Source organism: Mauremys reevesii, linkage group 21 (assembly GCF_016161935.1).
Source record: "Mauremys reevesii isolate NIE-2019 linkage group 21, ASM1616193v1, whole genome shotgun sequence".
In the NCBI taxonomy this organism is placed as follows: Eukaryota; Metazoa; Chordata; order Testudines; family Geoemydidae; genus Mauremys; species Mauremys reevesii.
This window is the reverse complement of record NC_052643.1, coordinates 22,346,330-22,361,960: the sequence shown is the minus strand read 5'-3', so window position 1 is coordinate 22,361,960 and position 15,631 is coordinate 22,346,330.

The window sequence follows — 15,631 nt, the reverse complement described above, 5'->3', positions numbered from 1 at the left end:
TTTATTTGTCATGCACTTTTTGACCGCTTGGAAGATTCCAAACCTCTGAGCAGCTGCAAAATTGCTGTTGCTGCTTGAAGACCTGCCTGAGAAAAGGTTCCACTTTCCCTCCTGGCCACTGTGGAATTCCATTTTCTCCCCCTCACTCTCCCAAAACAATCCCCTCTGCTCAAAACCTAGGTTAGGCAAAATAACCCCAGGCCAGTAATGGCTTGTATAGAAACAAGACTACCATGGCTTTTGGACTCTGTTATCTTGTGATGTCACAGAGCTAGGAACTGAGATCTTCTTAGCACCAAAAAGGGGAGGTCCTCAGTGTCCCACTGGGGACCCAGCACATTTCTACCACCGGAAGGGCCTTCAAGCTTTTATTACAGGCTTTCATTAGCAGGCTATTATGGATCCCACTCAAACCAGTACCAGGGCATTTGTGTAGTCCAATATTCTGTGAGCTGAGCCTCCTCCCTGTAGCTCCTGCTGCTTTTTTGTTTGTTTGTTTTTTAAATAGGGACTGCAGATTTTCCTAACTGCTGTAAATCATGTAATTGTGGCCCCTGGTGGACGAATACAAAAATAGTCCCAATAACATTTTTTTTTTAAATCCCTCGCTAAAGCATTCCTTAATAGTTTTTTTTCTTAACTGGCAGGGTGCAGGCAAGCTCCAGGATGGTGCTACTCCCTATGTAGTGGGGCAGCTTCCCCACTCCAGTGGAAAAAGGGTTAAAGTCAGCCCTGGGAGAAGGTTGTGGCTGAGAGCTATTAAGCTGGGCTGATTCCGCCCCAATCAGGCCCCAGCTGGCCTGTATAAAAAGGCTGTGAGGCATAGGCCCCAAAGAAGTCTCTCTCCAGGCTGGGAGAGAGCAGGGCCCGGCTGCCTGCAGAAAGGGTACTGGGAGTGAAGCAGCGCTGGGGAGCGCCAGAGGAGCAGGGGGAGCTCCAGGCTGGCAACTCCCCAGGCTGGAGGGCCTGGTCCAAGACCCACAGAGGTACTGGGTGGCAGAGGAAGGCAGCAGGTTTAAACCCCCCTTGCCTATGATGAGTGGCTTTTACACTGCAGTCTGCCCTAGGGAGCGGAGGCTTGGTGATGACTGGCAGTAGCCCAGACTGAGGCAAGATGGGGATTAGAGGGTTGGGGCTTTCCCAGAGAGGGGAGCCCCATAGAGACTGGTGGGGGTATTGCCAAGAGGCAGCCCCTGGGTAAAGGGGCACTGGGGTCTGGGAGGGACATGGGGCCAGCTACAAGTGGGACACCAGCCTGCAGAGGGCGCCCAGGCTGGAAAAGAGCTAATTCCCTGAGATGACCAGCAGAAGGCGCCCCAGGGGAGAGTCAACACCTTTATACCCTAGCACAGGGGTCCCCACCGCGGTGCCCGCGGGTGCCATGGCGCCCGCCAGGGCATCTGTATGCGCCCGCGTACTGGCTGGCAGAAAAGCATCTGCTGAAATGCGGCCGAAAAGTGGCATCACTAAGAGGCATCGCTGCCAAAATGCCGCTTCTTGGGGCATTTCGGCGGATGCTTGTCCGCCGGCCACAGCCCTTGGTGGCTTGTTGTCCGGTGCCCGCCACCTGGAAAAGGGTGGGGACCACTGCCCTAGCATCAATGTGCTGCACGAGTAGGACTAGTAATTTGCACCAATGTTGGGGGTCAGGCGGGTATGCTACAGTTCTGTGGCTAGGTCAGTGCTAAGCAGCAATGTAGTCATGGCCTGAGGGGGTGTATGGCAAGCTGTGACACCCTCAGAGACCCCGTCAGCAAAGGGCAGCCCAAAAGTAGTATTTCTAACATTAAAAAAAAAAAGCAAAGCTCTCACCCACACAGCCCTTATCTTTTTTTTGACACTGCCCCTTTATCCATCAGAGAGGCACAAACCCAGCTTTTAAAAATCCTTTGCAGAGCACCTTTAAGACAATAAACTTAAGTGTGCAAATGCCTGCGCAGGGAATGTATAGAGAACAGGCCTTATCATGGCAAAAGGTAGGCTTGACCTTGTTTGAGTCTAGCCTAGGAAACAGTTAGATATAAGGCATGGATTTTTAAAAGTAATGGTGATGGGAACCAACTCCACAAGTAAGTGGTGGCTTTGACATCTCTTGATGTCTTCAAATCCAGCCTGGCCTTTCTGAAAGAGCTGCTTTAGCCAAACACAAGTTATGGGTCTGAATGCAGGGGTAACAGAGTGAAATGTAATGGCCCGTGTTATTGAGGTAGTCAGACTAGGTGAGGTAATGGCCACTTCTCACCTAAAACACTATGGATTGATGAAAGAGTTATGAACTGGCCTAACCTCACTTGAGAGGGAACTATCCTGAGCCAAATGTACACATCCCTGGGGAAGGTCTGTTTGTTCATGGATTTCTGAAGAAACAGAGCGATGCCGTGAAGTGAAGTGGAGGTGACAGGAATCAGTGCCTGACACAACCTCTGAGGCAGAAGATCTTTATTATTTGTACTAGAGATTTGAGTCCCACTGTACTAGGTGCTTTTCTCTCTCTCCTTGCCCCAGAGAGCTTGCACTCTAAACAGACAAAGGGAGGTCGAGCAGCTCCATTTTGCAGACGGGGCCATTAGGTGACTTGCCCAAGGATACACGAGAGTCTGTGGCAGAGCGAGGAACTGATCCCATATTTCCCAAATCCCAGTGCAGATCTTTAATCACAAGACCTTGCCTTGCTCCTGTGGTGCACACCTGAAGATCAAACCTCTAGGAGGAGGCCAGGAGTCAGCTGGGGATCAGCCATGGCATTTTTTGCTACAAAACTTCAATGCTATATGTGCATTTATAAAATGCGCCTCAGGGTTCAGCTGTTGCCCCAGATTTGAGGGATGTGTGTACCCTAGATGTTGATTAAGCTAATTGCAACCATTATGTGCATTCAGCCACCATGAATTAATAAAATAGACCACCACCTAGTTAAGGGTTAATTTGAACAAGTAGGGCTTCTGGAGGCAAGATCAAATGCTAGCTGCAGGTTTGCAGTTTCTGCTAATCACAATGGAAGGAGGGGAGAAAAGAGTCAACAAATTGAAACTAAAAGAAAATAAGTGGATAGAGAGGTTGAGTTTGGGTGCCTTTGACATAAAAGCTTATTATGACTAAGATTGTTAGGAATGTTTGTTGATAAGTAATTTATTGAAGTCAGGAGAGGTGATCACCCAGTAGGTGTCACTATGAGCTATATGTTTTGTAAAAGTTAATTATAAAAAGACTAGACAGTACTTTGGAGCAGTTCTCTGAAACGATCCTGAGAAACTTTTCTGACACGATACTCCCTGGCGGAGAAGTGACCAGCCATCATGGCCCTGCTCTGAAATACTCAATACCATCTCAAATTCTAGGTTATAATTTGGGATGTTCTAAACCTATGGCTTATCTCCTAGTGTGCTTAAATCTAATAAATTGTAGTTTTTGGATAAGAGCATACTTACTTGTATCAATTTTTCATCAGCCGGAAGCGCTGTGTTCCCATTGATTTATTCCTGACACTGCCTAGAGTGAAACGTTACATTACCACTGCTCTGGGTTCTGAAAACCTTGGGTAACATAGCAAAAGAATGTAACAAACATCATCCCTTGGTCCTTTACATGCACCAAGTTCTCCCCCTCCAGTCATTTGTCCATGGATTGGCTCAGAAAAGAAGAGCATTACTGATCAACAAATGTGGTCTCTCTTCAACTGATGAAAGTGAATTCTGGAGCCAAGAGCTCGCTGCCCCAAGTCGATGGTAAATAAAACTCATGCTGGGCCTCAGGTAAGGCAGAGGGAAAACTGCCCTTAGTGGGGCATCTCCTGAGCTGCCCCAAAATGGCCAGGGCTATTAGTCCTGATGAACACATGCTGGCTGTTCTACACTATTGAGTGCTATTTGGATTCTTTACTTTCTTATTGTTTTTTATTTCAAAGCAAATAGACTCTCCCATGTCTCTTATTAAACTTAGTTCTCGTCCCAGACATCAATTTCTTGCTATAGTCCATCAGTAATGGATGTTTCCAAGAACAATAAACTGACCATCTATTACTTCATGAAAGCCTTGTTTAACCTATCCAGCTTGATCGCCTGCTCTGACCTTCAGTGACATTGGAAAGCCTGACCCTAATTTTCTCCCCAAATGCTCTTCTTTTTACCTTTGCACTATGGGCAGAAATAGCTCACTGCCAAAGGAATAATGCAGGGTATCATTAGCCTGTAGGGAATGAGGCTGGGGTCCTTTTGTTAACTCTAATTATTGGTGAAGGAAGTCCTGCTGTATGTCAGGGAGCTAGAACTACAATCCTCTTTCACACATGACCTTTCTAAAAGGTTGAACTAAATGGCTTTCAAAATAAGTTCCTCAGACTTTGTATCTTAGCCATAGTTGCTACACACAGTTGGCCAGATCCTCAGCTAGTGTAAAATACTGTAGATCCATTGTTGCCAATGAAAAATAAGAGATGATGTAGGGTTATACCCCCCCCCCCCGCCCCGCATGACTTCAAAGCACTTGGCTTAGGCTGGCCCAGACAGATTTTGTACTAGTATAACTAGGTTGGCTAGGAGTGTGCTTTCGTATAGTTCTACCAGTACAATCCCATGTATGGATACAGTTATACTGGTATAAAGCTGCCTTTTACCAGTACAGCTTATTCTCCTTCCCATACAGGAATAAGCAACACCAGTAAGAGGGCTTGTCTGCACGTGGACTCTTTCAGGAATAGCTATGCCTGCCTGCATAGTTGCTCAAATTATTCATTGTATGTAAATTTGCTGCCAGATGGAGCCCTTTTTTCTATAGAGGAATGAGTCACAGCCTGTGACTCTTGCTGGAGTGGGAGGGTCTGATGAGATACAAACACCCCACAGCAGGCAAGAAGAGCAGCTGTAGACTCAGGCAGCCCTGCCCCATGCACCTATGACTGATGCCAGGTTTGGAGGAGGTGCTTTACCAGGGAGAAGCCCAGTTCAGAGGACCCCCAGCTCTGGGAGAGCATCAGGCCTCTACCCCTCAGCTCCCAGCAGGGAGCCTAGGTGCTGTCAGGCTCCTGTGGTGCTGGGCTCTATTGCTGTTAGTTTGGTTGTGCTGTGGCCATAGGTGCTGGTGAGGCTGCCCTACCCCCTGGCTTGAAGTGGGGAGGGAGGAAGTTTGGGGATTGGTCCTGCTTTGAGCAGGGGGTTGGACTAGATACCTCCTGAGGTCCCTTCCAACCCTGAGATTCTATGATTCTAAGTGGTTTCCATCATTTACAGTTTGGTTCAAAGTCTCAGCACCCCCAATATAAAAACTTCCAGCACCCCTGGCTGTGGCAGCGTCTGGGACCATGAGCCTGGCCCCAGGGTGAGCCCCTGTACCCAAGCTGGGCTGCTGCAGGAAGTAGCTGAGGGAAGAAGGAAGTGGGTTGATGAGGCAGAAAACCCACTTACTGCAGGGTCCCTGGGCTGGATCCAGGGTGGGGTAGGGACTGTGTCCCTACAGGCTCACCAAGGGGATGGGGGTGGAGTCCTCAAGATACAAGGTCTAGAAGTACTAAGGGGTCAGGCTTCAGACCAAAGATCTGCTGTGAGGAGGTAGGGCTCTTTTTTCAGTTGGACTCTTGTTCACCCCTAGAGGGATGTGGCCTGGCTGGAGGACTGAATCACACGATAAAGTGGACTGTCAGCAGACCTGGATGGCTACCTGGTAAGGGCCATGGAGCAGAAGACCCCCCCGCAAGGTCATACCCAGTCACGAGGGAGTGTGCTGGCTGATGAGTCACTTTGTCACAGAGAGGGTTATTTAAGTCACATGACGTTGTTTCTGGTCCCTGATTAGATGACTGTAATTTTTCAAAAAAGCGATAATATATACCCTGGTTTGCTCATTAATATTTGTAAACAAACGGCGACTCTGCAGGAAGAGCCACCATTCCCCAAATGCACACTGCCGATGAGGATTGGTCATGAATGGCCAAGAATAGCAAATAAGAAGGGATATGAAGGTGATTTGTTCAAACATCCTATGGCTGTTCAGTCCAATGTTTGTAAACAGCGCTACCTATTACACTGACCAATACTGTCTCCTTTTCTTTGTATTGTCCTGTCTGGCTGTATCCATTTGTGGTCTCTTTTTTAATACTTAACCTGTCAGCTCATTGTGGGAGGGACTGTCTCTATACAGAGTCTAGCACACTGGGGTCCTGGTCCATGACTGGGGTTCTTGGCACTGCTGTAATATAAATTAATATTGGGGTCTTCTGGCAACATCCAACCAGCATTGCACAAGAGCTCTCCAGGGTTTGGTTTCCAGTTCAACTACCAACTTCCTACATGCCATTGTCCAAATTATTTGGCTTTCCAGTGCCTCAGTTAATCAGCATGAATCTAGGGCCAGCATTGTCCCTGCTATGTATGTGCCCTGGGCTATTTGTTTCTTTGTGAGATCTACTAGCTAGGTTGGGCATCCATGCCAGGACACAAGCTCTGCAAATTATGTCAATTTTAGAAGAGGCTCATCAGGCTGATGCACCCTATATTTAGGTTAGAAATTAGGAAAAACTTTCTAACTTTAAGGGTAGTTAAGCTCTGGAATAGGCTTTCCAGGGAGGTTGTGGCATCCCCATCACTAGAGGAGATGGAAAAGTGATCAGGAACAGACAGCATGGATTCACCAAGGGCAAGTCATGCCTGACTAACCTAATTGCCTTCTATGGGGAGATAACTGGGTCTGTGGATGAGGGGAAAGCAGTGGATGTGTTATTCCTTGACTCTAGCAAAGCTTTTGATATGGTCTCCCACAGTATTCTTGCCAGCAAGTTAAAGAAGTCTGGGCTGGATGAACGGACTATAAGGTGGATAGAAAGCTGGCTAGATCGTTGGGCTCAACGGGTAGTGATCAATGGTTCCATGTCTAGTTGGCAGCCGGTATCAAGTGGAGTGCCCCAAGAGTCGGTTCTGGGGCCGGTTTCGTTCAATATCTTCATTACTGATCTGGAGGATGGCGTGGACTGCACTCTCAGCGAGTTTGCAGATGACACCAAACTGGGAGGAGTGGTAGATACGCTGGAGGGTAAGGATAGGATACAGAGGGACCTAGACAAATTAGAGGACTGGGTGAAAAGAAACCTGATGAGGTTCAATAAGGACAAGTGCAGAGTCCTGCACTTAGGACAGAATAATGCCATGCATTGATACAGACTAGGGACCGAATGGCTAGACAGCAGTTCTGCAGAAAAGCACCTAGGGGTTACAGTGGACAAGAAGCTGGATATGAGTCAACAGTGTGCCCTTGTTGCCAAGAAGGCTAACGACATTTTGGGCTGTACAAGTAGGGGCATTGCCAGCAGATTGAGGGACGTGATCATTCCCCTCTATTCAACATTGGTGAGGTCTCATCTGGAGTACTATGTCCAGTTTTGGGCCCCACACTACAAGAAGGATGTGGAAAAATTGGAAAGAGTCCAGCGGAGGGCAACAAAAATGATTAGGGGGCTGGAGCACGTGACCTATGAGGAGAGGCTGAGGGAACTGGGATTGTTTAGTCTGCAGAAGAGAAGAATGAGGGGGGATTTGTTAGCTGCTTTCAACTACCTGAAAAGGGGTTCCAAAGAGGATGGATCTAGACTGTTCTCAATGGTACCTGATGACAGAACAAGGAGTAATGGTCTCAAGTTGCAGTGGGGGAGGTTCAGGTTGGATATTAGGAAAAGCTTTTTCACTCGGAGAGTGGTGAAGCACTGGAATGGGTTACCTCGGGAGGTGGTGGAATCTCCTTCCTTAGAGGTTTTTAAGGTCAGGCTTGACAAAGCCCTGGCTGGGATGATTTAGGACAACAGGATAAGAACAGATATAGCCAGAGGGAGGGGGTTGGACAAAAGGAAGAGGGGGGGATGGATACTAGACCAATAGGTCATACTGGTGGTACTGTGTCCCTACCAAGTTGGGTAACAAAGGTGAGAGAAGCCAAACAGCAAAAATTAGGATGTTTGTTCACCAATGCAAGAAGCCTAGGTAACAAAATGGAGGAATTGGAATTCCTGGTCCGAGAATTGAAACCGGATATCGTAGGAATAACCGAAACGTGGTGGAACGGTAGTCATGACTGGAGTACAGGTATGGAAGGGTATGTGCTGTTTAGGAAAGACCGAAACAAAGGTAAAGGTGAGGGAGTAGCATTGTATGTCAATAATGAGGTAAACTGTAATGAAATAACTAGTAATGGAATGGATAATACAGAGTCTGTTTGGGCAATGGTCACATTAGGGAAGAAAACTAGAAACTACTAGAGCCTCCCCTGGGATAGTGATTGGGGTGTGCTATAGACCGCCAGGATCTAGCCTGGATATGGATAAAGAACTCTTTAATGTTTTTAAGGAGGTAAATACTGACAGGAACTGTGTGATCATGGGAGACTTTAACTTCCCGGATATAGATTGGGGAACAAATGCTAGTAATAATAATAGGGCTCAGCTTTTCCTAGACGTGATAGCTGATGAATTCCTTCATCAAGTAGTTGCTGAACCGACGAGGGGGGATGCCATTTTAGATTTGGTTTTGGTGAGTAGTGAGGACCTTGTTGAGGAAATGGTTGTAGGGGACAACCTTGGCTCGAGTGATCATGAGCTAATTCGGTTCAAAATAAATGGAAGGATAAACAAAATTGCATCTGAGACTAAGGTTTACGATTTCAAAAGGGCTAACTTTACTAAATTAAGGCGACTAGTTAGGGAAGTGGATTGGACTAACATATTTAGGGATCTAAAGGCGGAAGACGCCTGGGATTATTTCAGGTTGAAGTTGCAGGAGCTGTCACAGGCCTGTATCCCGAGAAAGGGAAAACGGTCCGTAGGTAGCAGTTTTAGACCGAGCCGGATGAGCAAGCGTCTCAGAGGGGTGATTAAGAAAAAACAGAAAGCGTACAAGGAGTGGAAGATGGGAGGGATCATCAAAGAAACCTACCTTATTGAGGTCAGAGGGTGTAGGGATGCAGTGAGAAAGGCCAAAAGCCGGGTAGAGATGGACTCATGAAGGAATTAAAACCAATAGTAAAAGGTTTTTTAGCCATATAAATAGGAAGAAAACCAAGAAAGAAGAAGTGGGACCGCTTAAAACTGTAAACGGAGTGGAGATTAAGGATAAGCTAGGCATGGCACAATATCTAACGAATAGTTTGCCTCGGTCTTTAATGAGGCTAATGAAGGGATTAGGAATAGTGGCAGAGTGACTGATGGGAATGAAGGTGCGGGGTTGGAAATTACAGTATCCGAGGTAGAAGCCAAACTTGAACAGCTTAACGGTAGTAAATCAGGCGGCCTGGATAATCTTCATCCTAGAATATTAAAGGAATTGGCAAGTGAAATTGCAAGCCTGTTAGCGATAATTTTTAACGAATCTCTAAACTCGGGGGTTGTACCGTTTGACTGGAGATTAGCTAATATAGTTCCTATTTTCAAGAAGGGGAAAAAAAGTGACCCGGGTAACTACAGGCCTGTTAGTTTAACATCTGTAGTATGTAAAGTCATGGAAAAAATATTAAAGGAGAGAGTAGTTACAGACCTTGAGGTCAATGGCAATTGGGACAAATTACAACATGGTTTTACGAAAGGTAGATCGTGCCAAACCAACCTGATCTCCTTTGAGAAAGTAACAGATTTTTTAGACAAGGGAAATGCGGTGGATCTAATATATCTTGATTTCAGTAAGGCGTTTGATATGGTACTGCATGAAGAATTACTGGTTAAATTGGAAAAGATGGGGATCGAAATGAAAATCCAGAGGTGGATAAGGAACTGGTTAAAGGGGAGATTGCAGCGGGTCGTATTGAAAGGTGATCTGTCAGGTTGGAGGGAGGTTACCAATGAAGTTCCTCAAGGTTCGGTTTTGGGTCCGATCTTATTCAATCTATTTATCACTGACCTTGGAACCAAAAGTAGGAGTGGGCTGATAAAGTTTGCGGATGACACAAAGTTGGGAGGTATTGCCAATTCGGAGAAGGATCGGGATATCCTCCAGGGAGATTTGGATGACCTTGTAAACTGGAGTATTAGTAATAGGATGAAAGTCAATAGTGAGAAGTGTAAGGTTATGCATTTAGGGATGACTAACAGGAATTTTAGTTATAAGCTGGGGACGCACCAGTTGGAAGTAATGGAAGAGGAGAAGGACCTCGGAGTCCTGGTTGATCGCAGGATGACTGAGAGTCGGCAATGTGATGTGGCCGTTAAAAAAGCTAATGCGGTCTTGGGATGCATTAGGCGAGGTATTTCTAGTAGAGATAAGGAGGTGCTAGTCCCGTTATACAAGGCGTTGGTGAGACCTCATTTGGAGTACTGTGTGCAGTTTTGGTCTCCCATGTTTAAGAAGGATGAATTCAAACTGGAACGGGTACAAAGAAGGGCCACTAGAATGATCCGAGGAATGGAAAGCCTGTCGTATGAAAGGAGACTTGAGGAGCTCGGTTTGTTTTCCTTAACCAAAAGAAGGTTGAGAGGAGATATGATTGCTCTCTTTAAATATATCAGAAGGATAAATACCAGGGAGGGAGAGGAATTATTTCAGCTCAGTACTAATGTGGACACGAGAACAAATGGATATAAATTGGCAGTCGGGAAGTTTAGGCTTGAAATTAGATGAAGGTTTCTAACCATCAGGGGAGTGAAATTCTGGAACGGCCTACCGAGGGAAACAGTGGGGGCAAAGGACCTCTCTGGCTTTAAGATTAACCTTGATAAGTTTATGGAGGGAATGGTTTGATAGGATAACGTGATTTAGTCAATAGGTCAATAACGTGCAGCCACTGGTAATTAGTACTGAGGATCAATGTTGGGATATTGAACGTCTTTTTCCTGAGTGTCTGGCTGGAGAGTCTTGCCCGCATGCTCGGGGTTCAGCTGATCGCCATATTTGGGGTCGGGAAGGAATTTTCCTCCAGGGTAGATTGGCAGTGGCCCTGGAGGTTTTTCGCCTTTCTCTGCAGCATGGGGCAGGGGTCGCTTGCTGGAGGATTATCTGCTACTTGAAGTCTTTAAATCAGGATTTGGGGACTTCAACAGCTGAGTCAAGGGAGAGAATTATTTCAGGAGTGGGTGGGTCAGCTTTTGTGGCCTGCATCTTGCGGGAGGTCAGACTAGATGATCATAATGGTCCCTTCTGATCTTAAGTTCTATGATTCTAGTTGGGGATTGGATTAGATGACCTTCTGAGGTCCCTTCCAACCCTGATATTCTATGATTCTGTGATTTCACTGATATCAGCGCAGAATGGTCAGGGAAAGTACATGATGCACACATCTTCAGGAACACTGGCCTGTACAGAAAATTACAAGCATAGACTCTCCTTCCCAACCAGAAGATTCTAATGGGAAATGTTGAAATGCCCATAGTGATCCTGGGAGACCGAGCATACCCCTTACTCCCATGGCTCATGAAGCATTACAAAGGAAACCTGGCCAGTATCAAGGAGTGCTTCAACAGGAGGCTGAGCAGCTTCAAAATGATCATAGAATGTGCCTTTGGCAGATTAAAAGCATGCTAGTGCTGCCTTTATGGCAGGTTAGACCTAAATGAAGAAAATATTCCTGTGCTCATAGCAGCCTGCATACCTGTCACCTCTGTTCTTGGGCAGGACCAGCTCTAGGCACCAGCAAAGCAAGCATGTGCTTGGGGAGGCACATTTCCAGGGGTGGCATTCCGGCCATCCTTTTTTTTTTTTGGGGCAGTTGCACTCTCGGAGCTGCGCCAGTGAGATGGGGCGAGGGCGCTGCGCACCTGCCGCAGCAGGAAGGGGAAGCCCCAGCCCTGGGATGCTGAGCTGCTAGGACCCAGCCGCTACCTGGGGAGGAGAGAGCGAGTCCTGCCGGGGAGCCGGGGCTGCGCCACCTCATCTGCGCACTGGCTGCTGCACTGCCTTGTGCCACCCCTTATATCGGGGCTTCTCTGTGCAGCCGGGCAAGGGAGGAGGTAAAGCCCGTGCAGGTGCTGAGAGAAGATGACATCACACCCTCCACTTCCAGCGCTGCCTGCAAGCCCCAGCCCCACCTGGGGTGGCAAACTTTTTGCTTGGGGCAGCAAAAAACCTAGAGATGGCCCTGTTCTTGGGGAACCAGGACGCAGTATCCAGCCTGTCTGGCTCACGAAAGACCTTCCCCCCCAGCTTCCACTTGAACCAAATGTGATCAGAAGAAAGACTTACAAAAAGCAATGAAAATGTAGGGGGAGACACACCTAAACCCCTGGGACAAGGATGACAGGATTAAGAAAACTCCCCTAGCCTCATTTGCATCGAATATGGGACAGGGAGGCATCTCCGTTAGCATACAGAATGGAGAACAGAGATTCCAAGGCAAGAACCGTACAAAACTCTGGGACCAGAAAAGCAGGGATGGAGGATCTGCACTGCATGATGGAGGATCTCTGCTCCAGATGTTAATGAACCCACACCTGCACACACCCAGCTCAATAGTTATCAGACCAATTCTAGTATTAAATCCTTTATTGGTATCCAAAATAGTGAAGCTCCCTAATTGCATTGTGAGTTCCCTCCAAGGAACATAGCCAGGAATGATCAGTTCCTATTGCCTAGCCTGAACAAATCAACTGTTGTATACTCCCTTGGGCCATCAGTTTATACATAAACAAATCTAGTGTTCTCCCTTGAACCATTATTGTTTCCCTACAAAAACCTCTACCCATGCTCAAGTAAGTGTTCTGATGCCTGGATCCAAAATCTGCATCCATTCTACTGGGACTTCATCTTCTCCTGACTGATTGTGCTGGGGGCTCTGCCTGTCTCTAACACTCCAGACCCTCAGCTACCACCACCACCACCACCTGGGACCCCTGATCGATTCAAACTTCATGGAGTGGTGAGAATCCATCTCTCTCTCTAGGTGTAGCCTTCTGACCGTAACTTGTGTGATCAGTTACAGTTTTTTAACCTGACTTTTATAATTAAATTTGAGTTAGATTTAATATAAAACTGTTTTTGTTTGTTTGACTCCCCTATGGTTATTACCTGGCAATAAATAACTTTCACAGTTAAGCTGGTTGCTTCTCTCTCTCTCCACCTTGTGGGTTTTTTTGGCTCTCTCATTTGCTCTGCAGCAATGCTCCTCGTACCTAAGCTAAAAGATTCCTGCAGAGTTATAACCAAGTTATAAGTGTGTTGGGGAGCCCTGTTTTAACATACGTACCTTGCAAGATTAAACCATGAGTTCCTAATATGGTTAAAACATGTTTTTTTTCCCTTTCTAAACAGGGAAAAAGAAAATGTAAGGTGCTTGGGCTATCACTATGTATCACGGTTATTTTTGTACAATAGACAGGGCCATAGATGTCAGTTGCCTTCTATACAAGTTTCTATCCACATGAGGGAAATGTACCAGGTCAAGTATGTGCTTAGAACGTGGTCGATCTTAACAGCATTGGGCACCAATCCCTATAATCCCATTTTTCGCCTTAGAGTCTGCTTAATTGGAAAGGAGGAAAGGGCTTTTTCAACTAAGTTTGATAGAGCTATGTGACATCTGGTAGAGGCTGATCCCAGATCGATTGTATCCTATTCATTTCTCCTCTTGAAAGGTGATGTTTTAAACCTATGTTTTGCATGTCTGCTCCCCAAGCTCACTTTTCACACACTGTCTACACTAAGGCTATGTCTACACTAGCACACATACCCAACTACTGGCTTATGTTCATGCAGGCTAAAGCCAGACAAAGCCACCCAGACAGTCCCCATTTGCTCAGCTGGACATGTGTATAACTGCATCCACACTGCTGATCTGGATATACAAGTTTAGCACTACCATTTCTGAGATCATACCCTAGTATTGTTTACATCACACAGAGCCACTCTGTGAGCTGGTTTGTAGTGTGCTGACTGCACTTAGGATGGAAGAATCCCATGCACTACTACAGACTAGGGACCAAGTGGCTAGGCAGCAGTTCTGCAGAAAAGGACCTAGGGGTTACGGTGGACGAGAAGCTGGATAGGAGTCAACAATGTGCCCTTGTTGCCAAGAAGGCTAACGGCATTTTGGGCTGTATAAATAGGGGCTTTGCCAGCAGATCAAGGGACGTGATCATTCCCCTCTATTTGACATTGGTGAGGCCTCATCTGGAGTACTGTGTCCAGTTTTGGGCCCCACACTACAAGAAGGATGTGGAAAAATTGGAGAGTCCAGCAGAGGGCAACAAAAAATGATTAGGGGGCTGGAGCACATGACTTATGAGGCGAGGCTGAGGGAACTGTGATTGTTTAGTCTGCAGAAGAAAAGAATGAGGGGGGATTTGATAGCTGCTTTCAACTACCTGAAAGGGGGTTCCAAAGAGGATGGATCTAGACTGTTCTCAGTGGTAGCAGATGACAGAACAAGGAGTAATGGTCTCAAGTTGCAGTGGGGGAGGTTTAGGTTGGATATTAGGAAAAACACTTTCTCTAGGAGGGTGGTGAAGCACTGGAATGGGTTACTGTAACGGGTCGGACTCACCCCTGCGGTGCCTCCTGCTGGTGACTCTGGGGAATTTGCTCTTTCCAGCCCAGGAGCGTCCTCTGCAGGCCAGTGATCCACCTGTTTGCTACTGGCCCCGTGTCCCTCCCAGGACCCCGGTGCCCCTTTAACCGGGTTTCCCCTTCCCAGGGGAACCCCCACCCTACTATCCCCACTTCGCCTCAGTAGTGGCTACTGCCCAGTCTCTATCTAGCTCCCGTTCGCTGGGGCAGACTGCAGTAGCCAGCACTCATCATCGGCAAAGGGGGTTTGGACCTGCTGCCTTTGCCTACCCCTAGGTTGCCCCCTGCAACCCTCAGTACCTTTTGCCCTATGCTAGGCCGCAGCCTGGGGCTTTCTAGGCTGGAGCTTCCCCAGCTCCTCAGCCTTTCCCCAGCCCTGCTTCACCCTAGGTACCTTGTCTCAGTTCCCTACAGCCAGGCCCATCTCCCTCTAGAAACAGAGAGAGAGTGACTGGGCTCCGGGCTCACAGCCTTTTATAGGGGCCAGCTGTGGCCTGATGGGGGTGTGGCCCAGCTGCAGCTACTTCCCCAATCAGCCCAGCTTTGAGAGCAGCCGCTTTCAAGCCCTGCCAAGCCGCTTTTAAACCCCTTAAAACCCAGAGCAGGGATCCACCCTGCTACAGTTACCTAGGGAGCTGGTGGTGGTTTTTTCTTTAGTTTTCAAGGTCAGGCTTGACAAAGCCCTGGCTGGGGTGATTTAGTTGGGAATTGGTCCTGCTTTGAGCAGGGGGTTGGACTAGATGACCTCCTGAGGTCCTTTCCAACCCTGATATTCTATTATTCTATGTTGCAATCCTTCCAGGACTCATGTGCAGAACACATTTGTGCCCCTGCTTCACACATGTGCCAATGGCACTTCCAGATCATGTCACCAATCACTTCTATCCCTGCAAAACTGGGTCAAACGCACCAAACAAACAGGCTGGTGAGACACATATAACAGTATTTTTAGGAAATTCAACTGTTTAGCATTTAACAATGTGAGAGTTGGAGTGAGATGGGGGAGGTTAGGGCTGGACAACCTATTACTATTTCCAAGTAAGTGTAACCCCTCTGCCAGGCCGAAATGATAGCAGCAAGGGCCGGGTTCAATACATAGGGGTCCCTTCCCCACAATGTAATGCAAAACCAGCTCGAGCCCCCACCCAGTGACCTGGGAAAATCTTACACAC